At 40.6% G+C, this 14,639-nt stretch overlaps 1 protein-coding gene across 3 annotated transcripts in view; it reads left to right on the top strand.

Moving 5' to 3' along the window:
* The window catches only part of CDKAL1 (CDKAL1 threonylcarbamoyladenosine tRNA methylthiotransferase), a 1,191,002-nt gene that overhangs the window by 109,102 nt on the left and 1,067,261 nt on the right, over positions 1-14,639 (top strand). The gene's annotated exons all lie outside the window — the stretch shown is intronic.

Raw genomic sequence — 14,639 nt, forward strand, 5'->3', positions numbered from 1 at the left:
TTTGCTACTCTCCCACAGGTTCTGCTGCTCTATTTTATTGACCTAAATGATCCAAGGAGACTCATGCGGCATGGGCAATGCTGCTGTTTTTCCCTGGTTTTACGCAAACCTTTGCAGCTTTGCTACTGTTTCAGTAACACCCAAATGCACTGTTGTCCCATTGTATTTTAACTTTGTATTGATATACATATTAACTTTGTTTCTGCTTTGAATTATTTAATTTTTTTAAATTTTATGCCAGGTTTTAGTAGTGTTGTGGATACTAGTTGTCTATCACTGGTGGGGATCGGAGGGGCACAGGCAGGTGCTGTTTAGGAACGTGTTACGTTCTAAATACAGGTGTGCCATGTTACCAAAGGTGAATTTATCCTTTTAATTATTTTTAATCCTTATGCTTCTAGGCTTAGTAAATAGATGTGAAGATAGATTATATTTACTTTTTTTAACCTTTTTCTTTTAATCCAGTATTTTTTTTTAAATTTTCTATCATAAAAAGATACAGAAAAAAAAGGGAGATGGAGATTTCCAGCATATAAATAAGACATTTGTGCATAGAGGAGATTCAACAATATTTTTGACCTTCTTTAGAAAGAAGTACCTATATAGTATGCTGCCTCTGCAGTACATAGAAAATGCAGTTGCATTTGTGTATATAGCTTGTGTTTCCTAGTTAGTGTCCCTAAACCCACATAATAAAAAACGAACAGTAAATGGTGTATTACATGCTGTTTATACTCAGCCACTGAGGTTTGTTTTCTGTATTGTGCAAAATCCTGGTTGATGCTGCTGCTGTCTATCACCACCTTCTATCCATGTCCCCAATTCAGCTAGGGATTTTACAGATCTGGTGGCAACTCTGCACATGCTCAGTTTTCAGTGAGTTTCTATGCTGAGCTTTTCCTCCCATCACACCTGAGCAAACCATGTGACTATAGAGTCTCACACATGTGGGTGTATACAGGGTGGAAAGTGACAGGCAACTCCCTCCCTCCTCCATGCTCACTGACCAGCTAAATACAATGGAGGTGGGAAATTACATATACAGTGCAACCAGATTCACAGCGCTTCACTTTTTCCATATTTTGTTATGTTACAGGATTATTCCAAAATAGATCAAATTCATTATTTTCCTCAAAATTCTACAAACAATATCATATAATGACAACATTAAAGAAGTTTGTTTGAAATCTTTGCAAACTTATTAAAAATAAATAAAACTCACATGTACATAAGTATTCACAGCCTTTGCTCAATACTTTGTTGAAGCACCTTTGGCACCAATTACAGCCCCAAGTTTTTGCTGAGTGTGATACTACAAGCTTAGCCCACCTATTTTTGGGCAATTTCTCCCATTCTTCTTTGCAGGACCTCTCAAGCTCCATCAGGTTGTATGGGGAGTGTCGGTGCACAGCCATTCATATCTCTCCAGAGATGTTCAATTGGGTTCAAGTCTGGCCTCTGGCTGGGCCACTCAAAGACATTCACAGAGTTGTCCTGTAACCACTCCTTTGTTATCTTGGCTGTGTGCTTAGGGTCGTTGCCCTGTTGGAAGATGAAGCTTTGCCCCAGTCTGAGGTCCAGAGCGCTGTGGAGCAGGTTTTCATCAAGGATATGTCCTTACATTGCTACATTCATCTTTCCCTCAATCCTGACTAGTCTTCCAGTTCCTGCCGCTGAAAAACCTCTCCACAGCATGATGCTGCCACCACCATGCTTCACTGTAGGGATGGTATTGGCCAGGTGATGAGCGGTGCCTGGTTTCCTCCAGACATGACGTTTGCTATTCAGGCCAAAGAGTTCAATCTTTGTTTCGTCAGCCCAGAGAATTTAGTTTCTCATGGTCTGAGGGTCCTTCAGGTGACTTTTGGCAAACTCTAGGCGGTTGTCATGTGCCTTTTACTGAAGCGTGGTTTCCGTCTGGCCCCTCTACCATAGAGGCTTGATTGGTGGCGTGCTGCAGAGATGGTTGTTCTTTCAGAAGGTTCTCCTCTCTCCACAGAGAAATGCTGGAGCTCTGTCAGAGTGACCATTGGGCTCTTGGTCACCTCTCTGACTAAGGCCCTTCTACCCCGATGGCTGTTTGGCCAGGAGGCCCACTCTAGGTAGAGTCCTGGTGGTTCCAAACTTCCATTCACGGATAATGGAGGACACTGTGCTCATTGGGACCTTTTTAATGCTGCAGAAATCTTTCTGTACTCTTCTTGTACTCAGAATATACAGTTACCAGAGGCAAGTATTAAAATGTTATTTGTTCAACAATATCCCTATCCAAGGGTGTAGCTCTCCACGGATGGTATAGCAAGGCTTGTTAAAGAGGAACGGGAATCTGCCTAACGTGAGTAAAAGACTTGGTCCCCCAATACACTATACATGTCTATATGCAATAATGGCAAAGAACCAGCCTGAAGTGAATTTATAAAAGGAGTGAAACCAATTACTTTGTAAATATGAACATATCGCAAGACTAGAAAAGAAAAAAATTAAATAGAGTTGTAAGGGTATCATGAGGAAAGTGCATCTGGATTAGCAGCTTAACAGCATTTGCCTATAAAGTATATGCCTGGAAAAGAAGGGTAGGGTCATGTCAGAGACTTGAACTCGTCTGTGTCCATGTAAAGTCTGTTAGTTGATATGACTCATATCTGTCATATTGTTTAGTGAAAGTGGAAAGTGGAACTTCCGCTTTCTCGTCCCCTTCCCAACTTCCGGGAGATCAGGCCATGGCATGTCTCCCAGAAGTTCGGCCGCCCTACTCCTTCCCCCGCCACCGGGCCAATTAGAAAGTGCTTCGCGCATGCGCACTAGGTAACCAGCAGAAAAAACAAAATCTGACAGGGTGTGCCACATCCCAATAAATCGTGGAAGACAAAGGAGTACCCCTAGAGGTGGGACTTTGAAGGCACTACCACATATGAGAAAATGTAAAAAAAAAATGAGTATATAACATTTTATTCAAAAAAAAAAAAAAAAAAATCACAAAACATGAAATATACATATCAAAATTGAACACAATAATACATAAATGTGGATATGTTAAAAAACCGTCAATGAAAGAACATGTAGTTCCCTGAACCAGAAGCGTTTTGGAAAGTCTTTCCTTCATCAGGGTTCACAGAGAGAAATTTTACATCTGGAATTGCAGAATACAAAACGATCAACATTAACATAATCAGATATTCCTAAAGTGTTATCACAAATGCAATGCACTTACATTGTATTCGTTTACACAGCAGATAGATATCCACATGATTAAAAGAGAGGAAATTTCATGACCCCACGCTTGGCCCAACGGACGTGACATCCACTGGCTGACCATAGAACACTGAACTTAAATTGAAAATCCCAGGTAGTATTGAAAAACATCGTACCCCAAATAGGGGTGGGGTGCCTATGTGCGTGCTGAGGTCCAAAAGGTGAGGAGCCTGGAATCAAAGGCACAAGAATATATAAAAGATAAACTGGTAGAACCAATGGAGTATTATACTCCATTGGAGCGGACATACCTCAAATCAGGGATGTCAGCGTATACAGGTAGGTAGGCTGGTTGGCAGGCTCAAGGGGCGCAGATAGTACTGATGGAAGGTCACAGCCCAAAACGGCTGCAGTATCAGCATGGCCACAAAAGTCCAAGCATCAAATTGTGTGCAACCAAGGCAGAGGCAGGGGGGAAGGAAACAGAGAACATGGAGGCAGCAAGTTAATAACGAGTACGCATTCAAAAACAGAGGATGCAAAATTCAATATAGCAAAAATCCACTTACTATGAGAAAACTCTTCAGCACTCTCTCTGACCCAACCGTCCTACTCCCTACCTTGGAAAGTAATAAACAAACAGGGCTATTTGTAGCCCCAACAGATCCATCACAGCTGATTCCAGATAGGATTCAGCTGGATGGAGGTGTGCCATACACCCGCCCCAATGCAGCCCCATCAATGATATCCTCGCTGATCTCTCATAGGAATCAATCAGATGTGGGCGTGCCTTAAGCCCGCCCACCATCCAGCTAGGAACCAGCTGGATGGAGGTGCGTAGCAAACCCGCCCCCAGTACAACCCCACCAGTCACATCCTAGCTGATTCCGAGTAGAAGCCAGCTGGATGTGATCGTGCTAAAGACCCGCCCCTCGTGTAGGGCCCCCTGGGCGTCAACTGCACCCCTCCTCCACACTGCGCCTGCGTCAACGACCCCCCGCGCATGTGCTGGAATGCACAGGGGGAAGTACCATGAAGCCGCACAGTGGAGTGACGCAACGTGGTCAACTCCCACCAGCACGGAGAACCTGCCCTGGAGACAACCAGAATTGGCTGACCCAGAGCTGAGGGCGGGGAAATGTCAGATAGAACAAGATGACATCCCCTCACTCAGTGTCCTCAAAGAGGACAGCATCGCCGTGCCGTGCGCGCACATATAGATCAACACACCAGATGCGCCCAAATGGCATCATCCCTGTAAATGGAGAACTAGCAAAAAACCTAAAATGAAAACACCATTTAAACGTAGTAAGGATAGTCCAGAACCACTGTAGATGTATGAATATGAACTGCACAGTAAACTGATGTGCTGCCAATAAAGAAAAATCAGCTGTTTGCTAACTCCCTATAACTGTACTGTGGGGAAAAAAATGTATATTAAATAAGGGTCATAAGCATTAGGGATGCGTGGTTCATCTGATCAGCCGAAAGCCTTCAGTGGTTGGTTCCCTTACGAAGAATGGCGGCGGTGGCAGCACCCAGGAGTCGATCCGAAGATTGGCTGGGGTGCCGACATCGTGGGCTCCCTGTACAGGTAAGTGCCCTAATATTAAAAGTCACCAGCTGCAGTATTTGTAGCTGCTGACTTTTACAATTATTTATTTATTTATATATATATATATATATATATATATATATATATATATATATATATATATATATATATATATATATATATATATATATATATATATATATATATATATATATATATATATATATATATTTTTTGGCTGGACCTCCTCTTTTTAAGATATCCACTTGCCAATTGAGGGAACAGTGGTAGATCGCCAGTGTCTAGGGATCTATGCTTTAGCAGCACAAAGGAAGAGTAGGGACTTTTTGGTTGAAAAGCTAAAACCAGGGATTGCTGAAAGCGGGACTATCTCCGGCCTCAGTTTAATGGTTGAAGATCTAACTTTGTGTATCCTTGCTGAATTATTCTAGAACTGTTTGATTATTGGGCAGTTCCACCGAATAAGCAAGAGATTTCCAATTTCTTTGGTACATCGCCAACTTAAATTCTAATTAGATGCTGAAATGTTTAGTACTATTTCCCATTCATGTAGATAATAAACCATCACAGATTACTGATTAGAGAGTAGTGAGCTATACATAAGGAAGCTAATGTGGGGTGGGATTTCAGGGGAAACACATTTGCTCAAGTGAGTTGACTATGTAATTGTGATTAGAGATGGATCCAATAAAATAAGTGAGTGATTAAATAAATATTGGAGCCAAGCTCCTCTTCGAAGAGTAGAATGGTGAAATAGTTGGAGAAGGGGTAAGAGAACGTTTCCACGGAGGTAATGAACATTATAGGAAGCTTCAGGAGAGCTCCAGTTCAAGAAAGCCATGGAATGGCATGCAGGAGGGAACGCTAGTTTCCCTGTAATGGGAGCTAAGGGGGCTGTTGGAGGTAGAAAGGCAAAAAGTAAGAGAAACCTTCCATGTTTTTACAATAGTGGGTAAAAAAAACCCCTTAACCTCATAGCGCTGACCGTACGCACATATGCGGCCTCGGGCGGTTGGTTCTTAAGCCACTCGGCTGTTATCCAAAAGGAGCGAGGGGGGAGCCGACGATTTTCCCGGGCCTCCCATCCCACGGAGAGAACCAATCCACAATCTGGCATTTCCGCCAGATAGAGTGAGACTGGAATGATGCTGGAAATGGCTTTGCCAATGGCGCCGATTTAAAAAAACAAAAAACAAAAAAAAACACAGTATTCAGAATCAGTTTTTGGCAAAATTAATTAGAGGTCGACCGATATATCGGCTGATTTCTGGCATTTTTTAAATAAACGACATCGGCCGATTGTGCTGATAAAAAAGGCCGATTTTAAGGCCCGGTTCACACTGATGCGAATTCATAACGAATGCAATGCGTCAAAAACACTTTAAATTCGCATGTCATCCCTAAAGTCATTATTTTCAATGACGGTCGTTCACATACATACGTTGCGATTCCTCTTTGAATGCGATGCAATTAAAAAAAGGGTCTTGTACGAGTTTACTGCATTGCGTTGCGGATTTAGTCTCCATAGACATCAATGTAAATTGATCTTGAATCGCATTGGTGGTTCACTTATGTGCAAATTCGTCACCTGCAGCTCCTCCTCCACACACTCCACAAAAACCAGGAAGAGAACAGGAAGTTTGGGTTCCATTGGCCAGACAGAAATCGCAGTCACCTCCCAAAATGACAACTCATTCCAGTAGAATAGCAGAAAATTCCCACAAACACGTAATGAATTCGCAAAGAAGATTTGCAACGCAATTCTGTCAGAATCGCGCTAAATTCACAACACATCAGTGTGAACCGGGCCTTCAGCTCAACTTGCAAATGACTTCTGTAATAGAAGTCAATGCAATTTGCCTGAAGTCTTCCCATGGAGTCTTATCTCTCCTATCTGGGCAGCCTGCCAAGTCTGAGAAAAGAAGCAAAGAGATACTTATACTTATCAATGGACTGCACACTGTGTGTAGGAATTTTCAGTTTTAACCATTTAAAGACTAAATCTTTTCTGACACTTGTTGCTTACAAGTAAAAATCCAGTATTTTCTGCTAGAAAGTCAATTAGAACCCCAAACATTATATATATTTTTTTTAGCAGAGACCCTAGGGAATAAAATAGTGGTTGTTGCAATATTTTATGTAACATGGTATTTGAGCAGCAGTCTGTCAAACACAATTTTTTGGAAAAAATACACTTTAATGAATTAAAAAAAAAAAAACTAAGCAGTAAAGTTAGCTGATTTTTTTTTTTTTTGTCCAAAAGTTTTGATTACCTGTTTTTGTGTATTTAATATTCAAGATATAGTTTTTTTTTTTATCTAAATTATACATACAAATGAATTGATTGGAGGTTTGTTTTGTTAAATGTTTGAATGTAAGACATTTTCTGTATCACTTATTACTTAACTAGTTTTAGCAGCGATTTACCGTCATTTTACCGATGCTATTCGGCCACTAGCGGGGAGCTTATAACCCAGCTAGCGACCGATGAAGGGGTTAAATGTGCCCTTGTAGCGCCGCTGCTTAAGCGCTTTGCATGCACTTCGGCAGTGGTGCCCATTCATTTCAATGGGCAGGAGTGGTGGAGGAGCAGTATACACCGCTCTAAAGATGCTGCTTGCAGGACTTTTTTTTTTTTTTTTTTTTAACATCCTGCCACCGCATCTCCTCATTGTGAAATCACTCTGGCTTTCACACTGAGACTGCAGTGGAGCCTGGAGCCTTTTTGCAGGCACTTTACAGGCGCTATTTTTAGCCCAAAAGCACCTGAAAAACACCCCAGTGTGAAAGGGGTCTAACTGATTTTATGAGATGAAGGGGAAAAAGAGCCCCGATCCCACATTCCTTGTGACAGCAATAAAAGTGATCAGAATTTTTTTCTTAAAGTGACAATATAAAAAAAATACATATATATTTTTAAGCATCCCCGCGAGCTCGTGAAGCAACGAAAACTCATGTGTAAGTTGCACCTGCATACGTAAACGGTGTTCATATCACACACGTGAGGTATCGCCACCATTGTTAGAGCGAGAGCAATAATTCTAGCTAAAGACCTCCACTGTAACGCCAACCTGGTAACTGTTAAATTTTTTTAAAGCATTGCCTAAGGAGATTTTTAGGTACCGTAGTTTGTCGCCATTCCACAAGTGTTCACAATTTCAAAGCATGACATGTTGGGTATCTGTATACTCTGCATAACATCTTTAACATCATACAAAAAAATTGGGCTAACTTTACTGTAGTTTTTTTTTTTAAATAAATGAAAGTGTCTTTTTACCGAAAAAAGTGCGTTTTAAAAGACCGCTGCGCAAATACCGTGTGACGTAAAATATTGCAACGATAGCTATTTTATTCTCAAGGGTCTCTGTTAAAAAAAAAAAAAAATATATATATATATATATATATATATATATATATGTAATTTTCTAGCAAAAATACAGATTTTGACTTTTTTTTTTTTTTTTTTTGCACCTCAGTTACTTTAGGGTTTCTAACCTAGGCTAAAATGACATCCCAGGAGTCTTAATGGGATTTTTTTTTTCATCTGAATGAGTTTTTCTTGGCTAAGTACAACCTACTGCTTGCAGACCTGACTTTGTGAAAGTGTACTGCCCATGTATATTGTACTGCACATGTGTGAGATTTTCTGAGATTGTCATCAAAGTAAGGGCAGATGGATTTCAGGAAGTAAATGCTACATGAATCATCTGCCCTTACTCAAGATGGCCAGAACTAGAAATGCTTAGAGGGCTGTTTTTCAAAGTGATTTCTCAACAAAATAAAGCATAGAGACATGGATGGGCGAGTTCGCTTTGAATATTAAAAGTTAATTTAAATGGCGTTTTCTGTTTGAGGTGCCCAGATGCAGTGTAGTTCCGCTTTAATACATAGGAAAAATTATACTTCTATCAGAAAGTCAAAAGTGAGCTTGTTTCTCAAGCCTTAGCTAGTTCTTGCTGACATCTCCATGGTGGGGTTAATCCATTAGCTTTCCAAAGTATGTTGTAATTAAAAGGATTTGCTATTCAGTATCTGTTATCCTCCTATTTTGTTTTCATCTGTGGGAGTTATTGAGCTGCTTTGTGTTTGTCAGAAGCAAAACCATTGACCTTTTTAAACAGTACTGTTCATTATTGTTTCTGTAAACAAATGTATGTTTTTTTTATGGATTTTCCAACATCATATTCGTATTCATAGAAGAAATACAGAATTGCTATTGCTTGTTCTCTACTGTATTTTCTGACTTTTTTTGTTTTATGTATGGTAAAACTTTTTTCCAGCAAAAATTAGTTTTTAAGGTTTGTTTAATGTTTGCACCCCATGTAAAAATGAAAGCCCTTTAGATCCAAAGCCTGTCCCCCCAATAAAATATTGGATCACCATTTAAGCTGTTATATTCAGTCTGGCTCTTTCCCCTTGGATGATCGATATAAGGAGTCTGGAGAAATAGACCATATAGCTCTAATGCTGAGGAAAAAGATGTTGGTCTCCTGGATATTCTGCAATACACTTTAAGAATGTGGGGTGATGTTCTATTATCCATTTGTAGTCAAAGTTTTAAGAGGCAGCATTCTATAGGCATGGGTGTCCGCAGAACTTTTTTGAGGGTGGGCTTGCATCCTCCGCCCCTTGGATCCCCCCTGGGATCAAGCTGCCATAGTCTGGTTAGCGATATCTAATCTGTTTTTAACCCCTACCCTGCCCCTAAACACGCCCTCATAAATGATCTCATGAAATTACACTGATGTTTTCTGCAGAATTAAGTTGCAAAAATAAATATTAACTTCTTTAACAATATTAACATAAAGCATATCAGTGCCCATTAGTGCAGTCCCATCAGTACAGCTTATCAGTCCTGTCTCATCAGTGGCCATCAATGTAGCATATTTCCATGGCCATCAGTGCAGAATATTTCCGTGGCCATCAGTGCAGCCTAATCACGGAGGAATCAGGAGGAACTGCTGGCCGGATGACACAGAGTGGCGATCTCCCACTGTGATATGTCTTGTATATCAATAGCCGCTGCTGTCAAACAAAGTCCCGCCTCCTAGACCGGCTACTCTGATAGACAGCACACTGGTCCAATGCCGGTCAAGGAGGCAGGACTTTGGCAGTGGCCAGCTATTCATATACAAGCTTTATTTCACCAGGAGATCCATGCTCTGGGTCATCCGGCCACCTGATCTTCATGACAGTTAACTGGCTGATCGCTCCTTGGGGGGGCACTTGCCCCCCTTATGCAGACGCCCATGCCTATAGGTATAATCAATAAACAATTCCTAAAATAAAAGGGACTTTAAGTTGTATGCCACCAGAGAAGCCTACATGATCAGACAAATAAATTAAAACAGTTCCTTTTTACTGTACAAAACCTTAAAAGTCATCCATAGATGCCATATAAAAAAAACCTCTAGAAAAAAAAAAGTGTCTAGAATGTATGATTTAGGTCTATGCATTTTGCAATTCCTACTTCTACTCGTTCTCTACAAAGGAGACAAAATATCAATGAACATATGAAGAAAGGGGGGAAAAAAATCCGATGTGAATGTGAGCTAACATCTACCTTTACAGACTAATGCTGCCCACTAGGAAAGAAAAAAACAAACAAACACCTCTGAAGAACATAACCCTTTGGGTCTAAAAAAAAAAAAAAAAAAATGCTATCAACGGAAGGTATAGTAGTTTTTATTTTATTGTTTTCATTTTCAAGCCTCGTACACACAATAATTTGAAAGGGGTATTTTTCGTCCAATTTTCTGATCATGTGTAGTAGGCTTTGTTAATTGAGGTTTTACCGCCATTGTAGAGGACTAACTACTACTACTTCAGTAAAACCAGCTTCAGAGGTCCTGACAAACCGATGATAACCACAAAACGCATATACCTCATTCTATATTCTGGATGCTTGTTAGGTACTGGATTGTTTTTAATATAGCATCTATGCATGACTTTAAGGTTTTGTACACTAAAATAACCTTTTTTTTTTACCCCCTTGTGTGATGATCATCTATGGTTCTCTGGTGGCAAACAATTAAAAGTCCCTTTTTATTTACATAATTCTTTAGTCTCCTAGCTACATCCAGATGAATATCTTTCTGAGTACTCCAAAATCTTGTGTCTCTGAAACAAAATATTCTCAGTATGTTGAATTAACAAAAGTATTGTCTTATTTTGCTCTGCTTGGTTTTTTTTTTCGTTCTTTTGACTTTGATAAACTGTAGTGTTCTCCCTTATAGTCATTAAGTCTCTTGTTCCCTTGAATGATAAACATATTGTTACCTTGACGACTTGCATTTTATCATCTCATGTTTGCCATAAAAATTGTTTAAATTTGATGTAGAAAAAAATACCTTTCTTTCCATTAAAAGCTTCATGGAAGGGCAGGCTGGGTCCTTTACCAAAGCAAACCTTTATAGGACTTTCATTGATATAACTTTTTATTCTGGTAACCCTGGTAGCTTTTAGCTTGAATAGTAGAAAATGGAAAGTTAGTAAAGCTCTTACGATATGAGCTATTGTGTTGGTTATAAGTGCTTACATGAAGTGCCAGCCTCTTGTGCACTTGCTGATGTTGTGGAAATTGTGTCCAGCTGTTGAGATTTTAAAAGAGTGGGAGAAGTAAATAGTGCAGTGTACATTAGTGTCGATATAATAGCTAGAGCTCACTGTCCCAGACTGCATCTTTTATCTTTATTACAATGGAAAGAACTTCCACAAGAACTGACTAAATGACACTCAGCTCACTTCTTGCCAGAATGCATTTTCTAATGGTATGCACAATTTCTATGACTTATTCTGCAGACTGTAATTTGGTCTTTTTTTATTTTTATGTTTTTATCCAGTAAGTAATTTATGTTTTTGCTTGTCTTGCGTTAATCATACATGCTGATATTTTAACAATTGGGACACATCTCCTCCTATATTTGCATGCTATCAAATAGCAGTACGTGATGTAAAGTCATACTTTTTTCTCCTTAGAAAATCATCAATTATTCATTTTTGTCACATTGACATTCGAAGATTAACAAATATATGTTTGTATCTATTATGGGCCCTTTAAAAGGGGGTGTCTTTAATCTCCCTTAAGGTGATCTCTAAGAGTTCTGTTCTGTCTGTTTTTCTTGGTTTTTCCCTTTTTAAAAGAGAGGATGTTGGTGTGCATGGTGTAGTGCTGACCAGGGAAGTGAGAGCTATGCTTCCTCTAGAAATGGTAAAGTGGTTCTAAAGTCAGAAAGTTTTTATTTTTATCTTAATGCATTTTATGCATTAAGATAATGAACCTTCTATGTGCAGTAGCCCTCGTAATACTCACCTGAGCCAATCTCGGTCCAGCAATGTTGCAGAAGAGTCTTGGCTTTCTGGGACTCTCCCTTCTCTTTTGGCTCAGACAGCAGCAGGGTGCCATTCAAAGTCAGTGAGCCAGTGAGCAAAGAGAGGGGGCGGGGCCGAGCTGCGGCTCTGTCGGAATGGACACACAGAGCAGCAACTCTGCTCGGGTGCCCTCATAGCAAGCTGTTTGCTGTAGGGCCACTCGGCAGGGCCTGCAGGGGACCCAAGAAGAGGAGGCTCTGGGCTGCTCTCTGCAAAACCACTGCACAGAACAGGTAAGTATGACATGTTTGTTATTTTTAAAAGAAAAAAAAAACAAGCCTTTAACCATTTACCTCCCTTTGTGACCAGGCCATTTTTTTTTTTTTGCGCGATACGGCACTGCGTTACTTTAACTGACAATTGTGCTGGGAAGGGGTTAACATCAGGGGCAGTCAAAGGGTTAAATGTGTTCCTAGCCAGTGCTTGTGTACTGTGGGGAGGTGCTTTTACTAAGGGAAGGCATAAATCATTGTCCCTGTCTTGCAGGAACACATGATCAATGCCTTCCCTATTTAACAGAACAGCGATCTGCCTAGTTTACATTCTGCTTGTGTACTAAACAGTCGGCGGGTGCCAGCGGACATTGAGTCCACCGTACGCACTGCTGGGCTCTCGCTGTGTGTGATCACAGCAGAAGTGAGCTGCGGATGGCGCGCATGCATGAGCCATACCTACAACAGCCAGATAATGTGTGTATATGTATACGTGATCCGGCACAGAGCTGCCGCCCTGTAGCAGTAAAGCTGCTATAGGGCGGTCAGCAAGCGGTTAATATCACTTTAAGCCGGCTGTTCAAATATCTGCAGTTTCAGCAGGGACTGGTCGAGATTCGAATCGCACATGGGCTGGCTGATTGTACTATATTGATTGATCAATCGACTATGGTACAGCCAGCCTGTTTAAATTTTCATGTGATTATTGGCAGAGACTATAGCCATTAGCAATAATCACTGTGTGTTCTCTCTTCAGGGATGGCTCCCCTCGCCAAGAGAACGCAATAGCTTCACAGGAGGGATTATTTAATCGACAATGACTTTGTTAATGGGGGAATTAAGCAATTTCTCTTTCCGAAAAAAAAAATTTGCACTGTCTGTGGTCAGCTTTACAGTATTTTCTCTCTATAGAGTATTTAGGAGGAGACAAGGAGGCACATTTTTTGGTCCTCCTACCTAGGGGAGTGGTCTTGTTGTTTCCACTGCTCTACAATCCAGGACTGTTGTCTGAAGATGAGGACAACTACATGAGGATGTGATTGACAATGGAGGAGAGATAAACAGTGTACGGTATGTATCTCTCTTTCTCTCTCATATATATATATTCTGTTTATCTCTCCTCCATTTATATATATATATATATATATATATATATATATATATATATATATAATTTACACAGTATATAAACACACATGAACTGTAAGTCTATCTGTAACCAGCAGAATTTACTTCCGAAGAGGTAGTACCTTAGGAACAGGATTGCTCCCAAGCCAACACTTGGGAGGGCCATCCATCTGAACCAAAAACTCTTTTGAAGTTGTGAGCAACTAACACTGGTACTGTGCAATGGTGGCTAATAAGGGATGTATCTCCTATAGTAACTGACCAAACCCAGAAGGTTCACACCTGCCCTGTGGTCATTGATCATTTGTGGTTTAATAAGACCCCTGCCAATATCACACCTCACATACCAGGCTTCTCCATGCCTGTAGCATATTTTTAATGTTTTGTGGCTTAGCTGTCAACTCCACCTACGGTATGACGTCCAAGACCATGAACTATGGGGAGATGACTTGCATAGTCTGTGCTAATTATGACCACATTGTCTAAGTTGGTGACTACATGCTTCTGGTGTGGGGGTGTGGCAAAAGTATCTTATCCAGAGCCCTTTGAAAAGTTGTGGGGGCTCCTTGCAAGCCAAACAGCATGCAGACTTACTGCTGCAAACCCTCCGGAGTGACAAAAAAAATATTGTCTATGGCACGGTCTATCAGAAGGATTTGCCAGTTACCTCATAGTCAGTCAGGTCCAAGGTGGATTTGAAGCAGACCAGCCCTAGCCCCTAATTGATTTATCTACCTGGGGGAGTGGGTAGCCATCAAATTTTGACACCTCATTCAGCTTCCTGAGATAACCACAAAAGTGGATCTAGCCATCAGGTCTGAGCACAAGCACGGTTGTGCTAAACCACTCTTTATTGAACACCTCTCTTATCCCAAGATCTACCATTCTCTGTACCTCATCTGCTGTAGTCTGTTTGAGTTTGTGTAATTTGATAATTCCACTGATAAGTCATCATCAAAGTACCTCTCACAGTCCATATGAGTACCAGAGTACCTGTCGCAGCCCATGTCTCATAGAATATACATTGGGGTGTTTTGCTTTCCAAAATGGGGTCTTTTTGTGGGTAATTCCACTGTCCTGGTGCTCAAGGACCTTCAAAAGTGTGATAGGTAGGAATGAAATGAGATGTGTAATTTATGCTCCTAGCACACCTGAAGGTA

Source organism: Aquarana catesbeiana, linkage group LG05, assembly GCF_042186555.1.
Source record: "Aquarana catesbeiana isolate 2022-GZ linkage group LG05, ASM4218655v1, whole genome shotgun sequence".
Taxonomy (NCBI): Eukaryota; Metazoa; Chordata; class Amphibia; order Anura; family Ranidae; genus Aquarana; species Aquarana catesbeiana.